The sequence below is a fragment of the Manis pentadactyla genome, chromosome 9, assembly GCF_030020395.1.
Source record: "Manis pentadactyla isolate mManPen7 chromosome 9, mManPen7.hap1, whole genome shotgun sequence".
NCBI lineage: Eukaryota > Metazoa > Chordata > Mammalia > Pholidota > Manidae > Manis > Manis pentadactyla.
In genome coordinates, this window is record NC_080027.1 from 59,177,366 (window position 1) to 59,204,051 (window position 26,686).

The window sequence follows — 26,686 nt, forward strand, 5'->3', positions numbered from 1 at the left end:
GTAGGGGGCAGCATTCGTTAAGGAGAACCAAGGGATAGCCCACAGAAGAGAGGAATCATTTAGGCCTCATAGGGAAGAAACTGGATTCTATTTGTAAAGATTTCTATACACCAGACACTCATTCTGTCCTGTTGTTTAAATATGAATGAGACTTTGGTCCATTAGGAGGGCAGGATTACTTTGCCCCGTATTCAGTCTGGTTCTGAATCAATCCCAGTGAGCACCTGGGAGGGAGTGACTTACCATGCAAGGGCAAGGAGTTCAACCCGCTCACCTGACTCCAAGCTGTGTTCTTTCAGCCAAGTTCTGGGTCATTTCAGTCTTGAATGCTCCAATCAGAAATAGTGATTATTTTCCTTGGAACTTCTTCAAACCTGTGACTTCCTAGGAGATATAATAGCGAACTTGGGGGAGCTTACTTTTTTCTGGACTCTTCAGCCTTGAGAAGGTTGGTGAACAGGCTGTGACATGTTGACCCCTATCTTCCTGGGACCTAAAAAATAATGTTTTCAAATAGTAGCCGTGTATTTTTTTCCTGCAAGCTTACAAGACTGAGTTCTGTATGGGACAGTTCTGCTGGGGTGGGCCAGGCTCGGTTGGGTTTGCTGGATGCTGGCTGATCTGTAGTGGCCTCAGCTGGAACACCCCAGCTTCTGTACCCAGTCTTTCATCCTCCAGCATGCCAGGCCAGGCTGCTCTCATGGTGCCCAACAAGTTTCAGGACAGAGGGTTAAAGCGCATAAGGCCCTGTGGGCCCTGAGGTCTGAAAAGGGACATCTGTTCTCGTCTGCTGCATTCTGTTGGCCAAAGCGAGGCACTCAGCCTGCCTGGTAACATGACGTAGGAGCCATATTCTACTGACTGAGGAAGGAGCTGCAAGGTCACATTGCAAAGCATACAAGACCCAGAGAGGGGTGGAGATGTGGGCTGTTTCTGTGATTCATCTGCCACAATAATGAAGTTGGACCCAGTAAGTACTATTGATGGATTGAATTCACTTGTCAAGGTGATGGTCTGTTTTCATTGTAGTCTCATGAAAATGAGACCATTCTGAGCTCATAAAAGGTAAACTGGGACACACCTGTACTTTCCTGTAGTTAAGAGGACCTTTACCTTGAGAACTCTTAGGGGGTACAGTAGCTGAGGGATCCTTGGTTGCCCAGTCCCACAGAAGTCTTCTCTGAACAGCAATCCATTTGGTGAGGGGACACAAGCCCTGCTTGCTTTTTGAGACTCCCTTTGGCCAAGGCAGGAACTGCTTGTGACAGTGGCATTTTGCAAGACAGGTCTGGCTCTGCTGAAGCCTGTTCTCAGGGCTCTGGGATCTTGAGTCTTCCGATACCCATGCTCCTCTGCTTTCTCTCTCCCACACCAAGTGGCACAAGTTGTTCTATGATTAAGATGGTCTGAAAGCCAAACTGGGCTTCAGGACACCACGGGTCTGATCCCAGCAAGTCTACTGGATGGGCCATGTGACTTTGATGGATCATATAACATTTCTGAACTTTGAATTCCTTAGTTCTAAAATGAAAATGAGAATAGAACCTCCTAAAGTTGTTGTGACGATTATATGAAATGAAACATGTGGGAGATAAAGCCCTGAGTTATGTATCTATACTGTTTGTCAAATACATGAATTCATGAGTGTACAAAAGCCCAAAATGACTGCAAGAGGGTGGAGGTTAGAGGGTAACCACAGCAGCTGATCGGCACGCCTCTAGGAGCCAGTTTTCCGTTCCTGGTCTGTTGGCTCAGATCAAAAGCCCCCATATAACCACCTCTCCTTGCTTAGTACCATCTCTCTCAGTTAAACCCTGGTGAAGGAGGTTTTCGAAAACCAAGGGACCAAGAAACTCAGAGTGACCTTCACTAAAAGAACAGCTTCCAGCAGACGAGCATGTGTCATAGCTTGGTAAATATCCACCTGGTTATCTTTTGCTGTTATCTTAGAAATGTCACCTATTGATTCTTGAAATCCTTACTGCCACTCACTGAGGAAGGGGAAATTCAAGACAAAAGTATTCAGACAAGGAGGCATAATGGAAGAAGCATTAGTTACATTGTCTAAAACATTGTTTTTGTTTTGTTTTAATACATTGGCTAGGAAGGCAGAAGAAAGAAGATATATCTTTCAGCAGTTTTAACGGAAAGGGTATTAGCCAACTTAATTATGGTCCTCTAAAGCAACTTTCAAAGGTCATGATTTAATGATTTTTACACAGTGTTTTAGAACAAAAGATCCTTTGATTGGTAAAGGTTTTTTTCTGAATGTGATTCCGTTTTTCCTTTTGTTTGTCCAGCATCCTTGAGTCTGAGTTCTTTGATCATCTTAATGTATCCAAACCCACAATTTGAAATAAGCTGCTGCCCCTTTCCTGGGAGCTGGTGACTGGAGCATTTTCAGACAATTAGAGGGAAAGACATTGTAGCTGAAGTAAGGCCCAGGCCAAGGAAAGGGGTGGAGCCCGGACCCCCGGGTATGGCCATTTCTGAGAGCTCTTGTCTGTCTGAGCATGCCAGGGTGCCATGGCTCTGGCCCCGGGGTGTTGGTCGGCCTTAGTGGTCATGTCTTGGCAAATGAAGCATCCACTGCTGGCCAGAAACTGACCAGGACTGTTCAGTCTCATTAAGGAGCCCCTCAGATTGCCTTCTGGCACCAAACACTTCAGAAATCATCAAACGGCTGAGGTAGAGGCTGGATTCCTTGAAGTGCTTCCAAAGGCTTTGGCATATCTGCCTTTTGGATAAGCTTAACTAAACAGAGACCTTTTCAGGTTTGGGGCTGGGGTGGGGGAGGAGGGTGCCTTGCAGAGAATAACACCGACTGGGGGTGGGGAGGGTGGGAGGAGGGGTTCTCTCTTCTTGGCCCACTGCTTGCTGCCTCCCTTCTCCCTTGAGCTGTTTCTTGCTCCCCCTCTGCAGAGGTAACTTCCCAACACCAGGAGGAGCAGACATTTTGTAGAGCAGGTTTGTTGTTAATCAGCAAATGCCTCTATCTTCTGAACACCATCCAGTGGAACTTTCTGCAATGATGGTATACTTTTCCATAGCTGTGCCATATAATATGACAGCCACCAGCTACACGTGGCCATTAAGCATTTGAAATGTGGCTGGTGAGAATGAGGAACTGAATTTTTAATGTACTCAGTTTTAATTAAATGGCCACATATAGCTAGTGGCTATAGGGTTTAATAGCATATCTCGGGAAAATAGTTGAGTGAGCTAACAGAAGGTGTGCTACTGAAGTCCGTCATTAGGAAATGGCTTCCTTGTCACAAAAGACCAAATATTGAATGATTGCATTTATATGAAATATCCAGAGTAGGCAAATCTACAACTTTATAAAGTAGATGAGTCGTTACCAGGTCTCGGGGTCAGGGTGGAGAGGCCATGGGGAGTGACTGCTATGGCTGCGGAGTTCCTTTTTGCTGCAATAAAATGTTTTAAAATTAGATTGTGGTGAGAGTTGCACAGCTTTGTGAATATACTAAAATCCAGTGAGTCATGCACTGTAAATGGGTGAACATTATGGTATATGAGTTATATCCCACTAAAGTGGTTTAAAAAACGGCTTGCTTTCATGCCATATTCAAGTAGACGTAACTCCAGTGCTGCACCTAGCCAGTAGTGTTTGTGGTTAAATGCCTCTCCCTCCCTAGGCCTCAGTTTCCCCTTGATAAAGTGAGGCTAGAAAAAAATTAAGGATTTCTGGCTCTCCTTTCTCTCTGTATCTCTAACTTTAATCCAGGTGGGATAGTCTTGGGGCTTCTAGAGAACACATCATCCTTTTCTAGAGATCCGCTTCCAGAAGCTGCCCCAGTTCCAGGAGAGCCCTAAGCAGTAAACAGTTTTGAGGCAGGTAATGGTCACAGACCACCCTGCTCCATCCATTCCCTCTGGAACCACAGTCTAGGAATTTTAAGTAATGGCTGAGATATGTATCTTTTTGTCTTTGATTCAGATAAAAACAGATTGCAACTTTGAGTTTTCAATTGATCTAATGTGCAGAAACAGCTTTGAATACCCTCAGCAAGCAAAGATTCCCAGGGGGCAAGGAGGGGATTCTTGGTTGTAAAATGTCTTATTAGGGTTTTTGTGGTTTGTGGTTGGGGATCCTGTGGAATCTCTGGGAAGTACAGTGTTTTCAGGAACAAGCACGAGCTGGTCTTTTTCTTCTCCTACCTCTCCTACATGCTTTTGGAAAACAAAGGCCTGTCAGAGGGCAGCAGATCAGTGATGTTAGAGGAGGTAATTGTTGCCATTCTCCTCCCCCTCCCCCTTGCCCTCCCCCTTCTCCTCCTCTTCCTCTTCATCGCTAGCGTTAAGCCTTGCATGTGGTCAGAAAAGCAGATGTTCTAAATGCCGGCCTTATAAATAAGTTTAGGACCTGCTTTTAATGTAGATGAGGAGGTGATGGACTGTGAACAGAAATGGACATTGTAGTGGTGACAAAAAAATAGCGGTAACGCATAGTCTCTGGTTATGGAGGTATTCTATGTGCCTGGAGGTGTGCTAGGTATTTTGCACTCATAGCCCCATTTAATCCCTCACACCACTGCCCAAGGGTGTCGGTACTATCTTCTCTGTTTCACAGATACAGACACTGCAAGACAGAATGGTTAAGTAAGTTGCAGTGAGGAAAGGCCACAGCTGAGATTTGAAGTAGCGTCTGCATGGTTCTGAAGCTGGTATTTTGTTTTTAACCATCATACTATCCTACAAGCTAGATTTGACTAAGCTCACTAATCATTGAGCCTCTTTTATATGTCAGCTACTATACAAACTATGGGAGATGCAGCTACGACCAAAATCAGAAATGCAAGGTGAGTGGTGAACTAACTATGTACAAGGCAAGAGCCTTCTGGGACAGAGGGAATGGCACTTCCAAAGACTGGGGGGTGTGAGAGCATGGCCCGATCAAGGCAAAATGACTTTCTCGTTTTCCTGAGCAGCTCTAGACTGAGTTCTCTCAGGGCAGGGAGCATGCTGTCCTGTTCATGAAGTCCTTGTTGCAACAACAAAAGGTGGCCGAAATGGGATTAGAACCCAAGATTCATGAGCCTGTTTAATGTTTTGCTGGGTCATCTTGGACAACCCTTGAGTTATGGCAAATTGGCCTTGGATTGTGGATGACTGTGATGCTGTGATTTATAATAAGAAATATATACTTAGTCTTCATCCCCATTTCTGGCATAAAGCTCCTAAAACCCTTGGACTTTGCTAAATGTTGGGAGCAATAAAAGTGTCTTTTATTATGTTAATGAGGTGACTTTTGGACCCCCGCAGGGATGGGGGCTGGTTGCCAGTGGAGCCTACCCTGTGATTAGAGGGTTGGTTCCAACCCTGACTTCTGGGGAAGGGAGAGGGTTTGGAGGTTGGGTCCAAGGGCTAATGGCCAATGATGTAATCATTCTTGGCTCTGTAACGAAGCTTCCATAAAAACACAAAAGGACAGGATTGGATAGCTGCTGAGTTTGTGAAAACATGGAGATGGGAGAGCAGAGGGCATGGAAGCTCCTTGCTCTTTCCCTATATGCAACTCTGAGAGGAATATCTGTCTCCCAGCCCAGGGTAAATTGCCTTTCAAACTGAAATCAGTCCAAGGAAGACATAAAGTGAGAGAAACCCATTTATTGCTTACAATCAATCATCCTTTTCTATTCGCCCATGTCTCTCTCAACCTGGCTGTAAAAAGGGACCCCAGCAAACCTCTCTGGTCCAGATATACCCTCGCACCTCCCCCCCCTACCCTTGTAATCACCTATCTATATGGAGATGGATTACTTCTCTTCACCCCTTGGAAACACCTATTGATACAGAGATGCACCAAGTAAGGCCAGGTAAGAGATTCTGGAAATACGGCAATTTTATCCACACCATACCTTGCCCTCTGCCCCTCTTGCACCTGGCTGTTCCTGAGTTATATCCTTTTATAATACACTGGTAATGCAGTAAGTAAAATGTTAATCTTTGAGTTCTGTGAGCCACTTTAGCAAATTAATCAAATCCAAGGAGGGGGTTGTGAGAACTTCCAATCTATAGCCGTCATTCAGAAGCCCAGGTGACACCCTGGGCTTTTGAAGGCTTCTGAAGTTGGGGCAGGCTTGAGGGGGTGGGAGGACAGTGTTGGGGGACTGAGCCCTTAACCTGTGGAATCTTATGCTGTTTTGAGGGTGTATGGTGTCAGAATTGAACAGGACAGCCACCTGGTATTGGAGAAATGCTTGGATATATGAGGAAACCTAGCCCCGTCTCCTCCCCTTCCCCATAGATGCTGGAATTAGTACTAGAATCCTTTTAATGACCTAGTGTGCCTATACATGGCAGAAATCAATATTCATAGCTCTATGGAGTGAAAAATCCCAGCGGGGGGGTGGAACCATAGCAGGAATACAGAGACTGGACAAGTTCTGTCCAAGAAGCTTTGCTGAGCTGGTGGGCTTACAGTAAAAGGGAATGCACACCATTGAACCATGACAGGTTTATTTGTGGACACAAGGAACATGACATTGTGGTGAAGTCCTGGACCAGCTAAGTCCCAGTAAGTTTCAGTGTCTGTCAGCAAAAGTCAGCTCTGCCGTTGTGATAACTTCACAGCCAGGGTGACGATTCTAATTGGTGAGAGGATAGGTGGCAGGGACCTCACCACTGACCTTCTGCTCAGTTAGATGTCAACTGATTGACTCATGTTGGTGCTTACATTCTAATTTTTAAGCAAAATTTCTACTTTTGGAGGTAATTCTTTATCTCATTAAAGATTAGTGATGAGCTAGGGCCAATGTTTTCTGAAATGTGTAGAGTGGAAATGGAATTTATATCTAGACTCTAGGATAGTTTTGCTTCTCCCTTTGCAGAAAAAGTGCAGAACAACTCTGGTGCATTTTCCTGTCTCTTTAAAGAGGCTGTTCTGCTTTTAAACATCACACACCTTTGAGCAAATGTTTATATTCCACTTAAACACATTTGGACTTTAATGTCTCTGCTGCTGGTTACTAAAATGTTAAATGAAACAGAAAAAAGTATTTAAATGTAATATTTTAGAATGCCTGACTCCTTATCTACACCATGAGGTTAGTCACTGCTGATCTTTGTGTCCCCATAATCTGGCCCAGAATAGACATTCATGAAATGAATAAATGCATCTTGCAGAGTCCTTTTCAAATGCCCATCCTCATGAAGACCATTCCATCAGTTTAACTGGAAATCCTCACCCTTGAGAAAATGGCCCTGTGGGTATGTCTCTTCTTTACCTTAGAGTAAGGTTCCTAGGGCCCTAGACTATGATCTTATTTCTCTTGGTATCCTACCCACCCCTCCAAGGAGCACAACTTTGTACATTTGTTCACCCATGTGTTTGCCTCCAGACTGTCTTCCATGATCTGAAAACTTAGTGGCAACTCAGAAACTAGATTAAATGGACACTTTCAGTTCATAGTTTTACTAAAGGCAGGGACAGGGCATGTAATCTGAGTTGTTCAAGGGAACCCATGCATTCCTGGCTGCTATTTTAAGGCTCGCCCCCCAAATTGATACCCTTTAGGTTTATTTGGTTTAACTCCTGCTCTGGAAGTTGGCTTGTTTCTGTGCCTCAGAGTTCTCATGAAAGCCGCTCCTCCAGGACCCCGGCTGGACAGCTGCAGAATAGCTGGCATTTTTCTTTCCTTTACTCTGTATTGACAGCAGGTTTGAATCACCCTGCCCTGTTTTCTGTAACATAACCAGGCCAGGAATCATTTGAAAAACATTCAGGATGCCTAATTTGATCTTCTTTTCAGTGAGAGGGAGGCATTGGCTGGTACCTTGTGTGTTTCTGAATTTGGTGATTTATTAAGAAAATGAAAGGACCTCCTTTTTCTGCTCCTCCTATTTCCTGCTGACGGAAATGGTATGGGGGATCCTATCACAGTCAGGGATATCCCGTCAGCCCGCTGTTTCCACCAACATCCTTGGAAATTCCTGGAGAAGCCTGTCCTCTCATTCCTGGTTGGGCCTTCTCTTACTGTCATCTGGATCTCTGGCTGGCTTTTCTAAGCTCACCCGAATCCCTGGCAGGGCTCATTCCCTTCATACAGAAAGTCAGAAGTTCTCTAAATGGTCAGCTAGTAAAATGTGAAAACTTAGCCAGAGCTGCCTGCCCAGTAACAAGCCAAATTCATGTCCGCTTTTCCCTGAGAGGAGGACTCTGAGAAAAGCACAGAGGAGATGGAGGCAGGCAGCCCCAGCTCTAGTTCCAGATCTGGCAGTAATGGGGAGAGTGACATCCAGCAGTAATCATGCTTTCCAGGCCAGGCCTCAGGTTCCTCCTCTTTCAGAAGGCTGACCAGCGTGCTTCCTTTCAGCTCTGACACACGGTGGTCACACCATGGCTTCCTGATGATGGATGGTACCCACCGCTATGCCTTCCTTACCCTCCTATAGGTATTGCCTAGGGTCTGAAAGCTAATATAACTCTGGATAAGTTTTTCTTGTCAAAGCCAAGACAAGAACTTAGTCCATGGACACTGCCTTTAACCTAGATACCATCTGTGGACTCCCTGAGCCAGCAATACATGAGCCAGCTTATGAGAGCCAGTTTAAAGAAGTTTCAGGAGTTTTTCAAGACTGTTGATGCCATGTAGGTAGCTTGAAATCTGCCATGGTGGGAGTATTTACACCACAGAAATCAGCACAGAAGCCCAGTGCCCTTCCTAATCTTTCTGGAAGTGTTTTGTTGGGATAAGGTGGGGCTACACACTGTTGGTCAGCATCTGTCTTGCAAGATGCTTGAACTTGTAGATCATGGTTCTTACCATCCCATGTGTGATATCCCTCTTTTACCCTCCGGAACTGCCCCAACTCATTTTCTCCTCAAAAAGAGTGACATAAGACTTTGGGCATAGGTTTTTCCTGAAAGTTTAGGGCCATGGAGGTGTTACGGTGATGCAATACAAACCACTTGAAATTGAACATTGGGTGTTCCTGTTCAAAGTCCTTCAGCTTCCCTGCCCCTGGGAATTTAGCTTAACTTCTCAGGCCACGTTTTGTTTTGTTGTTCAGATTCCAGCTTCCTTCTGTATTGGTCAGTTGTCCTTCACCTCTCTGTCTCTGTTTCTTATGCAGAGCAGTCCATGTCTGTTTTCTTGTCTGCTTACAGACCATGTCCCCAGAGCCTCATCTTCCACACATGGAGTGGCCTATATCCAAGGTATTTCCTAAACAAAGCTGCTAAGAGGAGCTCTGGTTCCAGCTATTAAAAACATATTGTTTCTGTACATTCTTCTGTCTCCAAAGCTTGGTAGCTGACTACCTCCAGTTAATAATAGATTTCAATTCAGAGGTGGTTGTGGGTAAAATTACAATATTTCCAGAATCTCTCTCCTGGCCTTAATGCATATCCATATCAGTAGGTGTTTCCAAGGTGGGGAGAAGTAGTACATCTCCATATCAATAGGTGATTTAAAGGGTTAGGGAAGCAAGGGTATATCTAGACCAGAGAGATTTGTGTGGGTCCCTTTTGGCAGCTGGGTGCCAAAAGGCACAGAGAGCACAAGTGGACAACTGCTTGTAGGCAATGAAGGGGTTTCTCCTACTCTGTTTTACCCTTTGACTGATTTCGGCTTCAAAGGTAATTCGCCCTGGGCTAGGAACTTATTTTCCCCCCAGAGTTACAGTGGTGCACAGCCTTGCTGCTCCAGTCTGTCACATTCATTTGGTGCACATTTATTGAGTGTTGACTTTCTAGCAGCATTATGGTTTCATGGAGTCCATCAGGAGCTTAGTTTTCAATGGTGAGAGGAGATCCCCAGTGAGAAGTTACCTGATTTTCATAAAGAAGAAATGACTTTTGTTGAGAAGGAGGAGCTTACAGTCAAGTGAACCTCTAGAACATGGGCCTTGGAAACACTTATTATTACCATTTCCCTTTGCTGTTTGGCCATTTGGAGGGTGTGGACTCATCCCCATAGCCTGCAAACTGCCTGTGAGCTGGGCAGCTTTCTCATTCGAAGCCTCTGCCCTCTGGCATAGTTAGTAGCTGTGTGCAGGGGCCAGGTCCCCTCCCTCACCCTGTCTCTGTCCGTACTACTCTGTTTGAAATGCTGTCCACCCTCCTCATTCCTCCTCCTTCCCACCATTTCTAATGTACCTTTTATTGTTTCAGGTTAGACTTTATTTCCTCTGAAAAGCCTTTCTTGACCCCTGAGACTGTTTGAAACCCCTTCTCTGAATTCCCATGCACCCTGGCCCTCTTCCCTGGTTGTCCTTGTCCTGCTCGGTGGTTGTCTTGTCCATCCTGCATCAGATCAGGCACTGAGACTTATTGTCTTCCCTCTCTGCGGCCATCACAGTACTTGGTATACAGACCCTTTCGATAAATAAATGCTGGTAGAGTGAATAAATGAATGAGTGAATGAGCTACAGAATAATTATTTACAGCTGAGACATGAGCCAGCAGATGCGTACCTGTCATTTGAAATTAGACAAACTACTCAACCTTTCCAAGCCTCAGTTTTCGCATCTGTTTGATGGGGAGGTAGCAGTAATTAGGGTTATTATGAGGAGAAGATTAGGCAATAAAAATAAAGTACTTAGCACAGTGACTTTTACACAATATATGCTCAACAAGGTAGTTATTATTAATGATTAAAATTGCAAAGAGCAAATGATGGGGAAATAAGCGGTTATTTTTGGTATATATACCGAAAAGCAGTAACTTCCATCATTTAAGTGGAAAACAAATTATCCTATTTTCAAATAACATTTACAACAACATCTGTGACTCTCAGTAATGGATATTAATGTTCAGAATTTCAGGCCTGAAGCATCACATAGAGTTTTCAGTTAAAGCCAAGTTTACTAAGGAAGAAAAATAGAATAACATGCTCTTGAAAAAAAACAAAACCAAATCAATGTGCATTAACATATAAAAGCTTTTGTTGTTGCTAACTGGCTTAATTAGAAAATATAGTTAACTAGAATATTTCTTTTCAGTTTGTTCAAAGCATTTCTAATTAACTTTTCTGCATTAACCACTGTGTTGGGTTCTTGACCTAAAGAGGTTTTTCTAACCCTCATGTATGCTTTCACCCCCCCTAATCAAGCAACATGTATCATGTCAGTAATGGAGATAAAAAGATGAAACAGATAAAAAGATAAATAAAACAGAGTCCTGGGCCTCAGAAAACTAATATTCTAGAGCAAGGGTTGGCAGACTTTCTCTTAAATGCCAGATGGTAATATTTTAGGCTTTGCAGTCCAAGGGGGTCTCTGCTGCAACCAGTCAATTCTGTCTTTGTAGTGAGAAAAGAGCTATAATTCAATATGTAATGAATGGGCCTGGCTGTGTCCCAATAAAACTTTATAAATATCGGTGGTGGGCCACATTTGGCCTTCGGGCCCTGGTTTGCTGACCTCTGTTCTAAGTGGAGAGATATGTACTTAGAGTAAGCTAAATCTGCCAGGCTGGCGGTAAGCACAAAGGGCCAAGAACTATGAAGGACAGAGGGTGAAGGACAAAGAAAAGGATGAGCTGGGCTGTGACTGCACAGGGGGAAATGAGTTAAGGAAGTGGCGGTGAGTGGTGTGAAGTAGAGGAGGGCAAACTGAGGCCAGGAGGTGGAGATGGCTGGTCCTTGATGCAGAACTAGGCCATGCTGGTGGAACTCAGAAGTCAGCTGTCCTGGACCCCCACTAACCAGCCCAGACATATTCAAAGACCAATTTACTCTTGGGAGATCTGATTGAACAGTCAGAAACCCACTTTAGAATACCTACAAGCTGCCACAGACTGCTTCCCCTCTCTGCTCTCTGTGATCTCCATTCCACCCCAAGACCCTGAACACAGAAACCTACCTCCTTCCTGGTTTCCAAGAAATATACACTTACAGCAGGCATTACTTATGTTTTAGTAATTTTGGTGATAATTTATTCTGATGTCACAGGGAGAATGTTGAGTATCACATGTCCCCTAGCTTGCTTGTCTTGCCCACTTCTTTTGCCTTTTCTTTCTTAGATGTAACCAAGCAATTCTTTTTCTTCTACAAGACAGTTACTTCCACATTCAGGTTCCCCCAGGGCATCAGCTTCTGGCCCAAGTGACTTATCAAGGAATTCTCCTATCAGAGACAACTCTTCCATCCTAACAGAAACACTGGTGCTTTCATTACTCTAACAGACTGGCGCTTCCCGGAAATAGTCTGCTATCCCCTTCTCCCCCCACAACTCCCCACTCCATAGCTTTAGTCACACAGGCCCATTAATTTTTACAAAGGAGAACGAGGCTGAGGCGGTGAGCTGTAGCCCCCATGTTGGACATCGGCTTCAGTCTCACCTTTGTATTCACCAGCTGTATGAGCCTGAGTTTACTGTCCTATGAGATAGGCTTCATACTGCCCCTTTCAGGGGCCCTTGTAAAGATTTAGGAAAAGAACCTGGCTGCCAAGTTCAGTCCTAGACTGGGTGGATGTAACTCCAGGAAGGGAAACCCTGGGACAAAATACCTCCAAAACCAAAATCAGTCAAAGGGAGAAATAAAGTTTAAAACTTGTTTATTGCTTACAAACTGCAGTCCAGGGTTGTCTCTTTCCTGCTAGAGCAGAAGCAAGCAGGAACTCCCCCTAACCTCTCAGGTTCGGTTAAGCCCTCATCACCCAGGTAATTACCCATTGATATGGAGATGAACTACTGTATCCACCCCTGAGGAACACCTGTTGATATGCAGATGCACTAAAGCCAGGGGAGACATTCTGGAAATACTACAATTTTACCCACAGTGGGAATAATGCTAATTACCTTTTACTGCCTTCATTTCCTTCTTTAAGTCCCAAATTGGGAGTATAAAACTGCTTTTGTGTCTCTGTCTTTGTTACTGCTGTTTGTGTCCCTTGCTAGAGGAAGTTTAGCCAGTTTCCTTGAACTTGTGGCATCTGGATTGGTAGCTGAGAGGGACTGAATCACTAGTTTGATATTACTTGAAACCATCAACTTTGCTTTTGGCTTCTTAGCCAAGTTTGGGAAACAATGGAAGAGTCAAGTCCGCATGCCTCTTTTTCTGGAGTGGACTGGGAGGTGACTAAGGAATCCTTCATTGCTGAAGTAAATTCAGTGCATGCACTGAATGAAGAGACTGTATGCGTGCTGGGTGAGCAGGGAGAAATAACATTCTGATTGAGTTATATGTCCCATTTTTCATTATGTCTGGATGCAGTGGATATACCCCCAGAATTCCTGGGTATGATAAGGATCATGAATGCATGTGGCTGGCCAGATTTTACTCGGATCAAGTGGAGAATCTGTATGTTTTGTTCTTCTGAGTTTGATTTTAGTTACTAGGTTTGGGTGCTTAGATACTTTTTTTCTTTTAATGCTTTTTAAAGAATTAAGTTCTAAAAGTTCTATGCAGGGTTGGGAAAACATGGCTGGAATGACTTCATTTTGCTTGCTCCCGGACCAAGTTAGGTAACCTGCTTTGTGATACACAGTGCCATAAACATTCCCCAATCATGACAGTTTTCCACTTTGTTGTTACTTCTACTTTATGATATATCTCACCCACAAGACTTAGAACCCCTTAAAAGCACAAAGAACCCCATATATTCATTGCTGTATCTCCAGCACCTGGGAAAGTACCCAGAATGGAAATGTCAAAAATGTTGGGGGGATGAGTTGGGTAGGATGGATAGAGAAACTAACACTAAATGTTGTGGTTTTAGGATTCCAAGGAGAAACATAACCAAATAACTCTGAACCCCAATCATATACCTGGTTCACCCTACCTCCAGAATTCATTATTCCAGATGACAAAGATACCCTGGAACAACATTTAATAAACTTTGGCATATGTAAGTGTGCATTAAAACCTCCAAGCTGCTTCATGAGTAAGCCTGATTTCCATATTATGTCTCTGAGCCCTGCATATGGGTGAGAAGCTCCTTGAATCCCTTTTCACTGTCATTCATGGGAAGAGCGCTTTGAGTCTTACAGCAACAGCAGATGTTGCCAGGAGTGTCTGAGTCATCACATGAGACAGTGAAGGCTGTGTGTTAGCTGGGCTGCCTCCAGTGAGCTTGGTGAGGGGGATGAGGTGCACAGGCCAAAGCTGCCTTGCACAGGGCCCTGGTTCGGAGAGGAATAAAGGGGAGCTTGCCTGCAATTTGCAGTCAGCCTGGATGGGGCCATGGGGATCTACTTGTAAAACGTGGGCGTTTTAGAATGCACAGGGCCTTAGGAAGGGTAATTCTCTCCTCTATGGAGTTGACTCTAGAGGGCTTTTGGGGTATCTTCTTGTCCCACTCTGCTTATGGAAGACAACAATTCCACTGATACTTGGTATAGCTGTACCTTCGTTTTAAGAAAGTCCAGTATTTGTAGGGGAAATGAAGGTCAATCTGTACACAGAGCTTTTTGTAGGATGCTCTCTCATCCTTACTCCTTTGTTCCGCATGTGAAGGAAGAAAGCTTTGGTCACCATCTCCATTTAGTGGAGTCCGTGGACTAAGAGCATGGACTTTAGTGTTCAAAAGCTATGCTTTTTAGCCATAACCTTGGACAGGTTACTAACATCTCAGAGCTGCAGTAAATCCACTTCCTAAGATGCTTATGTAAGGATTAATGAAATCATTAATTAAATGACTTTGTTAATAGTTAAAAGTGATATTATTTCAAACCCTTAGAATAGTACCTGGTACATGGTGGTAGTTGGTAAATGGTGGTTATTGGTGGTTGTTTAGTTTTTACTTATGAATAAACTGGAGCTCAGCTAGACTAACTCCAGTTTACCAAGCTATTCAGTTGTCCTTGAACCCGTGCATGAATTTCTGTGATGGCATAATTCTGAAGGTGGTGTGAGTAGCACAAGGCAGAATAAGGCAATTAACTTGACATTCTTTCCCCCTTCTCACAATTATCTTGTTTTTAAAATATATCTTAGCCTTACAGAAGAGCTTACTAGGATTCATCTATAAATGAGTGCTCCACTTACAAGAATTCAATCTCCCCCCAACTTGTCACAGCCAGGCCTGTTGTATAAAACAAAACAGACACCTGGTGGAAATTGCTTCCTGATCTGGGTGAGTAAAGCTGATGAGCAGTCCTTCGGGGTGTTTGCTACTTTGGCGTATTTAGTTTTTTCAGAAGAAAAATTCTGCTTTTTTGATGAGAAGACAAGGGTCAGGTGAAAAGACTCAGAAGTCTGGTAGAGCTGCGTGTGGATCAGTGACATCCGTGAAGCCCTGAAATGATTTGATCCATCTGATACCAAGTGCCTACATACTTGGCAGAATCAGGATAAATGACTGCTTCTTTCTTCTGTTCCTGCACATTTGGGTAATATAATCACAGATAGTGAATAATAGTCTGATTCAGCTCTCAGTTTCTGCATGGATTCCCCAGAGAAATACAATAAGCTAGTTCTTTGGTTGGCTTCTGATTTTGATTGGCAGAAAAAATAACAGCAGCAAGATTACATTTTGCCAGCATCCTAAATTTTGAAGAATAAAAACCATACTTAAAGTATTGCTCAACTGTTTGGCGTTCCCATTTTTAAAAAGAACCTCTGTGGAGGGAAAAATTCTCTTTTTTCCTCAGGGAAGGAGCTAAAGGTTGGAGAACTTTGCCGTAGAATCTCTAAAAGCTGTTGACTGAAGACTTGATGAAAATACCGAATCTGGTACCAAGAGAGGAGCACATACTTTGAGAATCCAGCTTGTTGGCTCTTCTCAAGGCAGCTGAAATGTGTGGACTTTGAAGTAAAGTTGTCTGGCACTCATCTGTTAGATCTTGGGTAACCTACTGAAGGTTCCTCAGTTTCCTCATTGGTAAAATGGAATTCTCATTACCTACCTCATTGGATTTGTCCTGCAAATGAGAAGTCAGTACAGTAAAAATGTTTTCTGGCACAGTGTCTGGCTCCAAGCACAGCTCCATAAATGTTGGCTGTTATTCTTATTAATATATGATTACTAATACCATTATAGTTTTCTTCCATGGAAACATTTTGTGAAATAAAATCTTGCATGTAGAGAGAGCTGTTCTGGTAGAAGTGGAGCAAAGAACATATTAAAAACAGGTTGGGTGAACTCCCCTTTTCCACAGTTGCTGTGACTACTCCCCTACCCCCCACTGCCTCTGCTGTCCCTAAGTCGCTCCGTGGATCCCTGGGGTTCCCCAGTGTAGTCATGAATCCTTGGCCTCTCAGTGTCCACATACTCCCGTTCAGAGCAGACCTGAGTCGTGGGCCTACCCTGACAGGTGTTGCTTTAACCCTTTTTGGTTGTGGACCAGATCTAGCTCTGATCTGGGCTATGAGCAGTAGGACGAGATCCTCATCTCCCTTGTTCTGAAGGTCATTCCTGTATTAACACAAGCCGAGATCACAACAGTTTTCATGGCTACCATGTCCCAAGACAGAGTCACAGTGAGCCTCACTTGTAGAAATCTTCTTAGGTATACTATTGCACAGCCGTGACTCCTACTTGCTGTTTACCCATATGGACTCTTTGGCTTTAGTGCAGAGCCTTACCCTAATTCTCTCAGTAAAATAGAGCAGGTACATATTAAAGATATTCAATGCTCATGAAAGCATTCCATGATCTACTAGATTATACCTTCACAGGGGAAAAGACGGGGCATCTTTTTCCTTCTTCCTTGCATAGCTCTCTTGTTAATGACTATTAACCTGTTGGACAACTGTCTTACCTGATTTATGTTATGTGCTCATTTTCTGCCCCCTCCATTAAGAGGGTGTTTACCAAAATGCATCCAATGGTAAGCCATTTCCTTAAGCTACCCCATAACATCAGTTCTATGACAAAAATACATTTAGGAATCATCCTATCCCATTATCATTTTGGATATTCCCACTACAAGTAAGCATATCAAAGGCTCTGAGAAGTATTGCAGGCAAAAAACTGACTACTTGTTAGCCCTCTGTTTTCTAAACTTACCTTACTCTGGAACCTCTTTTCTCTGTTATTGTCTGTTTGTATTTTCCAGTGGAAAGCATTCTGGCTTAACACTGCTCTAGAGGCTTCTATTTTGGAGTGTGTGTCCTTTACCCCAAGAGGAAGCAGGTTGGGCTGGTATCTTAGGGGAAGGGACTTGAGAATTCCTTAATTTACTTGATGTTAGAGGGAAGTTATTTACAATAATGTACAACCATTGCACTCTGCCAAAGAGCTGTTAGCTGTGGACAGTGACCTCCTGCAAGAATAAGATTTGTCCCCTGTAAAGTGTTTATAATCTCTCTGTGAAATTTCATGAGCCCTTGAAACAAGGGAGGTTTTCTACAGCCAGTTTTGTACTTTCTTATATCCATATATGGTACAAGATAGAAGATTGGCTTGATTAATTAAAACAAAAGCTTTCTCCTCTAACATATTGCTTGGAATTTTTAAGAAATAAGTTCAAGAGAGATGAAGGAGGTGTTCTGAAGGTTACTATGGCTTCAAAAAATGAAAGATAAAGAATCGGAACACTTTTTATTTTTAAAGTATCTTCCTTCAAATGTCAGCAGTCAAATGATTTGTTTCTTTACCCAGCTGAGTGGGAGGGTTTTAAAAATATGTGTAGGACACTTTTTGATGTCAAGGGTGTGTGGAAAGGAGAGGGAGATTTTAAGAATGTAGTTTCTTTATGAGGTGTTATTACCAGGTCAAGCATAAACCCAACTGTATACTAATATTTCCAGTATGTTCAACTTTGTTTGGCTTCAGTTCTTTATAGCATTAAGTGGGATTTTTAAATGGACCTTGTAGAACTGGAGAAAATGTAGTGAAAACTACATAGGGAAGTGGTACTTCCTTATTTTCCTTTACGGCTTTTTAGCTAGCAGGAGAGAAACAATGACCTCATTATCCATAGTTTCACTTGGTTTTATCCAAGTGTAGAAAAAGAATTACCTGTCATGTATTAAAAGGAAACACAACTGTAATTGCTCCAGCTGTTGAAGGCTGCTGCTTCCATCTCCTCACCAAGGAAAACTGGGAACTTTGTGGCTCATGCAGGAAGAGACAGCTTCAGTCTATTAGGATGCTGTGCTTTCCCATTCTGCACACTTATTTTTGGTCACACCCTCACAAGATACTGGAGTATTTGAACGTGACCTTTTCAGTAACCCAGTATAGCAAAATTTCCACCATCCATAGAAGAAAAAGCATTAAAAGCATCACTAGGGTTCTTTGAGTTCACTTAGCTTTAAAGAGAACTACCATGATTAGCCAAGAGGGAAAAGCCAGGCACACCTGATTTTAATTTTGAGTCTTATGGAATTCAGTGGGGGTAGTAGTTTTTATTTGTTTAATGATTTTTTCCAGCAACCATTTCTGGGCACCTATTAGTGGACCAGCCATTCTTACAAGTAAGCTAAGTACAACTGCTCACACGGTGCAGGCCAGCAAGTGTCAGGGACCCCAGAGAAACCCCGACAGTGCTCTTTAGCTGAGAAGAAATTACTTCTGGTTTGGGGATTCTGGTGGTTTCCTAGAAGAAATGGCATGGAAGGTAGACTGGGGGCTCAGGCTGGCTATGGATGTGAGGCAGTGAGGAAGGCAGTGAAGCATCTAAGTCAGGAAACAGCTTGACCCGGTGGTGATGGCCAGTTTAGCGGGAGGAGAAGCCAAGGAGTGTAATTTGCCTGCCTGCTAGAGTTTGTTAAAAGGGGCCACTCTTCTTTTGAATCAGAAGTTGTTTTTTAAAGCTAGAATAGAATAATACTGATAAATATTCAAAACTGTATGATTTCATGTGATTCATTAACTATCACACTAACAGGGAAACTTGTTTTTAATTTAACAAACATTTATTGAGCTCTTAGTGTGTGCTAGGCCATGTACTATAAACATTGGAAATAAAACTGTGAGCTCACCTGTTTAGGCCATGGTGGTCATTTTAAAACTATACAGTACTGTGAGATTGAGTATATTCATGTTGTTGTGCAACCTTGACTACCATCCCTCTCCAGAAAAAGTCATCTTCCCTGACACTCTGTACTCATCAAAGACTAGCTGCCCATCTCCTCCTCCTCTCAGCCCTTGGCAGCTATTGTTCTACTTTCTGTCTATAAATTTAACTACTCTCGTTACCTCTTTTAAGTAGAATCATACAATTTTTTTTTTCAGAACTGGTGCATTTCACTTAGTATGCTTCAAGCTTCATGCATGTTATAACATGTATCAGGATTTCCTTCCTCTTAAAGGCTGAATTAATATTCCATTGTACGTGTATACCATATGTTGTTTATCCACGCATTTATCTGAACAGTAGCCATTGTTGGTCCATTCATGAACACTTGGGTTGCTTCTACCTCTTGGCTCTTGTGAATAATGCTGCTGCTGTGAGCATGGGTATACACGTATCTGTTCAAGTTTCTGTTTTCACTTCTTTTGGGTACATACCCAGAAGTGGAATTGCTGGATCATAGTCTATGTTTAATTTTTTGAGGAACTGCCATTCTGTTTGCCATAATGGCTGTACCATCTTCCATTCCTACAGTAATGCACTTAGGATTTCAATCTCCACATCCTCACAAACATTTTCTGGATTTTTGTTTCTTCTGTTTTTTTATACAATAGCTGTCTTAATGGGTATGAAGTGGTAGCTCATGGTTTTGATTGGCATTCCCTAATGATTATTAATGTTGAACATGTTTCCAATATGTGCATATTGGCCATTTTGTATCTCTTCTTTGGAGAAATGTCCACTGAAGTCCTTTGCTCATTTTTTACCAAGGTGGTTGTGTTGTTTTTGAGTTACAGGAGTTCTTTATATATTTTAGATATCAATTCTTTATCAGATATATGACTTGCAAGTATTTTCTTTCATTCCATAGGCTGCCTTTTCACTCTATTGATTGGATCCTTTGATACACAAAAGATTTTAATTATGGTGAAGTCCAACTTACCTAATTTTTCTTTTCTTGCTGGTGGTTTTGGTGTCAGATCAAAAAAATCATTGCCAAATCCAGTGTCATAAAGCTTTTGCCCTATATTTTCTTCTAAGAATTTTATAGTTTTAGCTCTTGCATTTAGGTCTTTAATCCATTTTGAGTTTTGAGTTTAATCCATTTTTTAAAATCTGGTATAAGGTAAGAACCCAATTTCATTTATCCAGTTTTCCCAGCACCATTTGTTGAACAGACCGTTCTTACCCTATTGAATAGCCTTGGAAATCATTTGACCATATATGCAAAAGCTTACTTCTGGGCTCTCTAGTCCATTGACCTATATGTCTGTCTATCTTTATGTCAGTACCACACTGATTTGATTACTGTAGTTTTATAGTAAGTTTTGAAATTAGGAGGCATGAGACCTCCAACTTTGTTCTTTTCCAAGATTATTTTGGCTGTTCAGAGTCCCTTGAGATTCCATATGAGTTTTAGGATGGATATATCTATTTCTTCAAAAAACATTGTTGGGATTCTTATAGGGATTGCATTAAAAGAGCAACTTTCTAAAAATACTTGTTTATATAGATCATCATCCTTACTGTAACTTGGATGTTCTAGGAACCTATGGAAGTGTAGACACAAGAAGATCCTTAGGGTATAAGGGTCTAAAGCCCAGCTCCCTCTCACTCCATGCCTTCTCACTTTTCTGCCCACTTTTCTTGATAGTCCTCATGTCCCTTATTCTTCCTCTTTCTGTACTTCCATGGATCTTCTCCAAGGAGTAGGAGAGAAGAATATGTTTAAGTCCATGCTTAAGACATTGGTCACAACAGTGTTCAGAGGGCTTCTCCAGTCAGGCTCAAGGAATCCTGCAGAGTGACTCAGTGGTGTGAGTGAGATTCATGTGCCCCTCTGTGGTCTGCTGGCTAACAAGGTTGTAAAGAAATCAACCTGAGCAACTCTGAAAACAATCTCCAGCCTGTGTGGCTAGAGTCCATGCATTAAAAAAAAACTGGTTTCAATTATTCCAGCAAATTTGAATGCTCAAGATTGACACCTTGACAAATTATAGGAAATTGCAAACATTTTCCCAGGCCCAATAATCAGGCCTTTTCCTGAAGACTACAGAGGATTTAGGCAGGAAATCTCCCCAGGGCAGGTTTAAAATCACAGTAGCGGTGACAAGAGCTGGGATCACCCAGCCCAGAACACACTCCCTGCCTGCCTGCTGGCACTGGGGTGAGACCACCAACGTCCCCTAAGAGGCTAGGGACAGAAGGGACTTGGGGCCAGTGTTGGCCTTCACAGAGGGAGAGAGAAAGAAGTGCTTATTTATCTGCCTTAGACAGTATTTTCATTTAGAAAATATTTTGGTTACTGTCAGGGAAGGTTAAGGCTGGTTGCCAGAAAAACCAAACTTTTCCCTCCCTACAGGAGGATTAATGCTCTCCCTAAACCCTAAAAAAAAAAAAAAAAAGCCCTTTCTTCAAAGGCATGCTGTCTGCAATGTTTCAAAGGAGACTTTTCCTTCTTGCAGTGGTTGTCAGTTGGTGGGAGGTGAACATTGTAAGTCAGTCTTTTAGAACTGAGGTGTTCAGGCTGCAGGTTGCAGTCCACTGGTGGGTCCTAAAATCGATCTGGGGTTCTGTGATCAGCATTTTAAAAAATGGACTAGGGAAGATACATCAGTTTATGGCATATGGTAGAGTATGTCTCGATATTTTTCAGTTTTATATATGGATATTTGGACATTTGTTGGATGTGATGTAATGTGTCATTCTTAGTATGTTTAGTAGTCAACAACTCGTTAAAGCCATTATTTTTTAAATTGTCTTTGGCTGAACAAGGCTGGGTCAAACAAGGCCCTGGTCTGGCCATTCTCAACAAATGTCATGCTAAACAAAAACATAAACTCTAAAGAGTAGCCATTTCAGTTTGAATCTAGTCCTGATTTAGGCTTTCTGGTCTGAATTCTACAGTTGACCCCTGAATAACATGGGGGTTACAGGGAGTTAGGGGTGCTAACCCCCACCGCACGGTCTAAAACCACATGTAACTTTGACTCCCCCAAAACTTAACTACTAATAGCCTACTGTTGACTGAAAGCCTTAGCAATAACACGAATGGTTGATTAACACATATTTTGCATGTTATATGTATCATATACTGTAGTCTTAACAATAAAGGAAGAGAAAAAATATTATAAAGATCATAAGGAAGAAAAAGTGTATTTACAGTACTATTTTGAAAAAAATTCCACATGTTAATGAATCGGTGAAGTTCAAACCTGTGTTGTTTAAGGTTCAACTGTACTTTGTCGATGACCTTTTCCAAAAGAATAGATTTAATATACAATAAATATTTATGAAACACTTAATACATATTTTATATATAAAATGTGTTTCTTGGTTTAATGGAACAATGTTTCCCCAACTTAAACCTTTCACAAACCTTCTGTGATTTTTGCTAAACCTGTGAACCACTTATGTTTTTATTTATTTAATATTTTCCTTACATCAACTCAAATTATAAATCTGCATTTAATATCCATGAAACTGTTGGCTTATATATGAGCTAGTTACCTGTTCCAATATTACAGTAAAATAAACATACACTTTAAAAATATAAAAACATTCACCCACGTGCCATGGAAAATAGTCTCACCTACTTCTGTAGTCCACATACTATTGTTGGAGGAATGCTGATGTTGAGAACATTCTCTTATGCTTTTCACCCTCTTAGATGCCCTTGCTCTAACAAAAGTTCATACACATGAGTGAAGAAACAAGAGCTGTTAGTTATTAAGGAGAGGAATCCTCTTAATTTTTAAAGAACTCACCCTACCCTCCTTCCCCCATGCTCTTTTCATAGATACTAGCCTTATTAATTCACAAGCACCTGATTCAAGGTTGACTATACCTTGACCCAACCAGTTTTCTCCTCCATTTATTAGTAAACATCTTAAGAGAACTGCAGAGGAGGAATATTTAAAGACACAGAAACACCTGTAGTCACAGCACAGAATAATTATAGATCCTGGTGAGTGACGGCTGCCTTCTTGGGACCCCATGGGACAGGATTGGCTGAGGCCTGGGTTCCGAGGGACTCTCAGAGATTCACTGAGATTTGAGTGGAAACAGAGCTGAAAATATGCTAGAGAAATAGCTCATCCTCTTTCTCATAAAAGGGATGACTGAGGCCCCAGATTGGCAAAATGGCCTATCTGGGATGACACCGTTGGTTGATGACAAAGTTTGTGGTTTGGCCTATACCCACACTTCTGCACTTATCTATTTCAGAAGTCTGCTAAGGGAAGTCTCATTCTAGGAATCATAGAACCCCAGCATGGGAAATGGCTGCAGTCCTAAGAAAGAGAACAGGCCTCAAACAGCCACTTGAGCCAGGGTCACTGGTATGCTACCCTAGGAATGATAGAAATGTGTCAAGTTAACCTGGACACGACCACTCATGACCTGGAGCCCCCTTCACTATTAATGGGACTTCTGGCCGTGACACAAGCACAGAGCATTGATCAGTTGGTCATCAGGTGCCTCGGTGTGCTATAGCCCTACTCAGGAAATGTCTGTTCTGGAAACCAAATTCAGAATCATTTCCAAGTGCTACCTTTTATAGCTGTAATGAGTAGCCTTGAAATGTCCCCATGATTCCATAACCGGGGGGACCCAGACTTTCCAAGTACAAATTCTGAAGCTCTGAGTCCTCGTTCTGGTTTTTTCCTATGCTTAGGTTGAAAAGTTTTAATAACTTTTATTAGGGAATGACTAATCACAAATCTTGTGTTTCTGTTGCCTTAATGTGACTTGCAAAATTAAAAACTACCATCCAACAATTCAAAAGCCAGGCACTGAGTATTTCCTATGCTCCAGCAGGCTTTGGCATATCAAGATAAATCAGGGAGGGTGTCTACCACAGCAGAAGTCACAGACCAGAAACTCATAACCAACCCAGAGCAGAAACGTGGCATGATAATGCAAGGGACACCTCCTCTGTGAAAGTTTCCCAAATGGGAGAATCGTAGGTCCCAATCCTTGGGTCTCACAGTGCTTTGTGAAGCCCTTTGCAGTCCTTCACATTGTCTCTGGGCTGTTTTGAGGTCTGTTGCCTCTTTGGACCTTTGGACAGTGAGTTCCTAGAGGATCAGCTATATTTTATTCAAGGCTGTATTCCCAGTGCCTGGTGAAAATAGGTGGCCCTCCCAAAACATTTTATGGGGAGATATGGACCAGGTGCTAGGAAAACACAGTAAGGAAAAATAGTATGTGATGCGAACCAGGCAGTGCATTTAGCTTGAGGGCCTCAGCCTGGTGGAGGAGAAGGCATTTGAGCTGGGGATTTAAAAGACTGGTAGTAGTTTCTCTCTAGGAGCCCTTTTGGGACAGCCTGAGGGGTGACAGTGTGAGTACCTGTCATGCCTGAATTTGTGAGCCTTTTCCCTACATTTGGCACCTTTCATCGGAAGGAGACACGTTATCTTCAGCTAGTCTGCATATTTCACCTAGACAAGCTGGATGTCTGTTTAAGCCAGGGTCACTTGTTACCTAGTTAGTTGTTAATTTCTGACTGGGAGGGTAAGGATTAAAAGTACATGGACATGCTAGGGGCATTTCTTGTCAAAACCATTTCAAGCTTTATAGGAGTTCCAAGAATGTGGAAGCAGAGAAGTCACCTTGATCCATGTCCTTAGGCTCAGGGGAGAATATGCTGAACACTTCTTCAGAAAAGAGGGAGGTACCTCTGAATGTTATATTGTAGTTCCTGTAAAAACATTGTTGCAGCCTGCTCCCAAAGACCTCCTCTTCCTTAGAACTTATTTCCTAACAAATGATAAAATTTATTAATGACATTAATTATCATTTGTTCCTTTCTACTAGAATGTAAACTCCATGAAGGCAGGGATTTTTGTTTTGCATGATGTATTCCAGTTACTAGAACAATGTCATATGCTAAGTGCTCATTGAATGAGTGAATTTTGATATGAATGAATATACTGAATGAGCAAATGAGTGACTCCTTTGGTCCCAGATCTGAGCCCAGGGACAGAGAAAGACAACTGTCCTAAGAAATGGACTCACCACTGGAGGGTCACTAGTGTTTCCTCCAGAGAGCCAGCCTCCATGGTATACAGGCTGCCTCCTCTCCAATGGCTGTTCTGGCTTATTGCCCTACTGTGGATGTCATGAACATATCTAACTAGAGAAAGTGATGCCTGAGAGGTGCTTTCATCATTTAAGGGCTGCTGTTTAAATGTATTGTTCATCAGTGGAAGTAGCTGTGATGTAGTTCTAAGAGCACTGTGTCAGGAGACCTGGGTTCAAGTCCCAGATATGTCCAGCTGGGTGATTTAGGACCCATCATTAGCCCTTGCCTCAGTATCCTCACCCATAAAGTGGGGGCAGTAATCCCATCTTCACAGTGTATGTGGCGCTGCAGTCCCTAGCTCCCAGGAGGCCCCCCATAAGCAGTGTCAGGCCTGTGGAGACCCCTGGAGAGGCCGACAGTGTGGGTGAGTTCCACCAGCCTGTTTCCAAGCCAGTCCCCAGCTCTCCCCAGGAACAGATCCAGCAACGCCCCGTGAGTTTCGTTAGGGAGGATTGTGCTGCAGCCCCCCTCCAAACCCAAATCCCTAGTAAGTCAGGAAGATGTATGTGTTTTAAAACATTGGGAGGTCTGCTTTGGATCACCCTGGAGCTGTGGCTTCCCCAAGCCGCTGAGAGAGAGTGAAGGGAAGCCGTTCGGAGCTCTCCAGGCTCGGCGCTCGTGTCCCACCCAGGCTTTGGCGGCCGTTGACTTTTAAATCATAAAAAGCTGCTCTATATACAGTTTACTCTGTTGCAAGAAGGCAACGGAACCTAGGTATTAAAAAAAAAAAGGGCAGAAGAAGCAGCCGTTAATCCCGCCAGGCTTCTGGGCACTGGAGCAGTTGCGGATGACAAAAGTTAATTAGAAACATGAGCAGTTTAACCGAAAACACTTGTGACAATTGGAAGGGCAGCCTCTCCAGTTGGAGAATTTTTCCTAGGGAATCGTTGCTGGAGAAAGTGGCTTCTGCTAGGTAAGTCATGTCACTGGGACTCTGCAGACTCGATGTGTGCTTTGGGGGCTGCAGTGTCACATCCCGTCTGTCCTGGGCACTGGTGGGCATGGGTTGTAGATGGGTGTGGGCCTGGGCTCAGCCACGATGTCTTCCCTGCCACGTTCTGTATGACAGCTGCCCTGAAGTGGGAGGTAGAGCTGCGTCGTCTAGTACTGCCTGAACAAGGGGCACCGCAGTTCCCGATTCTGTGATACGGGCCACCTTGGTGCGTGCAGAACTCCGGTTCAGAACCCACCCTTAGCAGAATAATTCCACGTCTAGTTTGGAAATATTTTGAGGCTTTTCTGAGAAAGGAAAAAAAAAGGCCGGCTGGGCCAATACTCCCTGAATGCCAAGGGGGAAGCCTTGACTTTCAGATAACCCATATGTTTTCTTGCCTACAGTGAAGCCATGTGCATAGTTTATACTCTTAAGCTAAAAAGTCTCTTTTAAGTTCAGCCTGAATCATGTTTGGAAATCTTTAAAAGTGCCAGCATAGGAAGAACTTATATGCTTTGATAGCACTTAACAACTTCTGTGGGTAATTACTCTTCTGTAAAGATTATGCTTGGTTTCACTTCTTTTTCTTTTCTTTTTTTTTGGGGGGGGTGGGTAGGAGAGGAGGTCCTGTTTTAATGTCTCTGCTACATTGCTTTTTTAAAGTTGGATAATTCTCTATCATTTTGTATAACTGGGAGACAGGGCTGTGGGTTGAATAATTCAAAACGGTAGAT

General features: G+C 42.8%; 1 protein-coding gene across 9 annotated transcripts in view; it reads left to right on the forward strand.

Annotated features, from left to right (window-relative positions):
• NAV2 (neuron navigator 2) overlaps window positions 1–26,686 on the forward strand; it is a 685,764-nt gene that overhangs the window by 496,766 nt on the left and 162,312 nt on the right. The window lies entirely within an intron of this gene.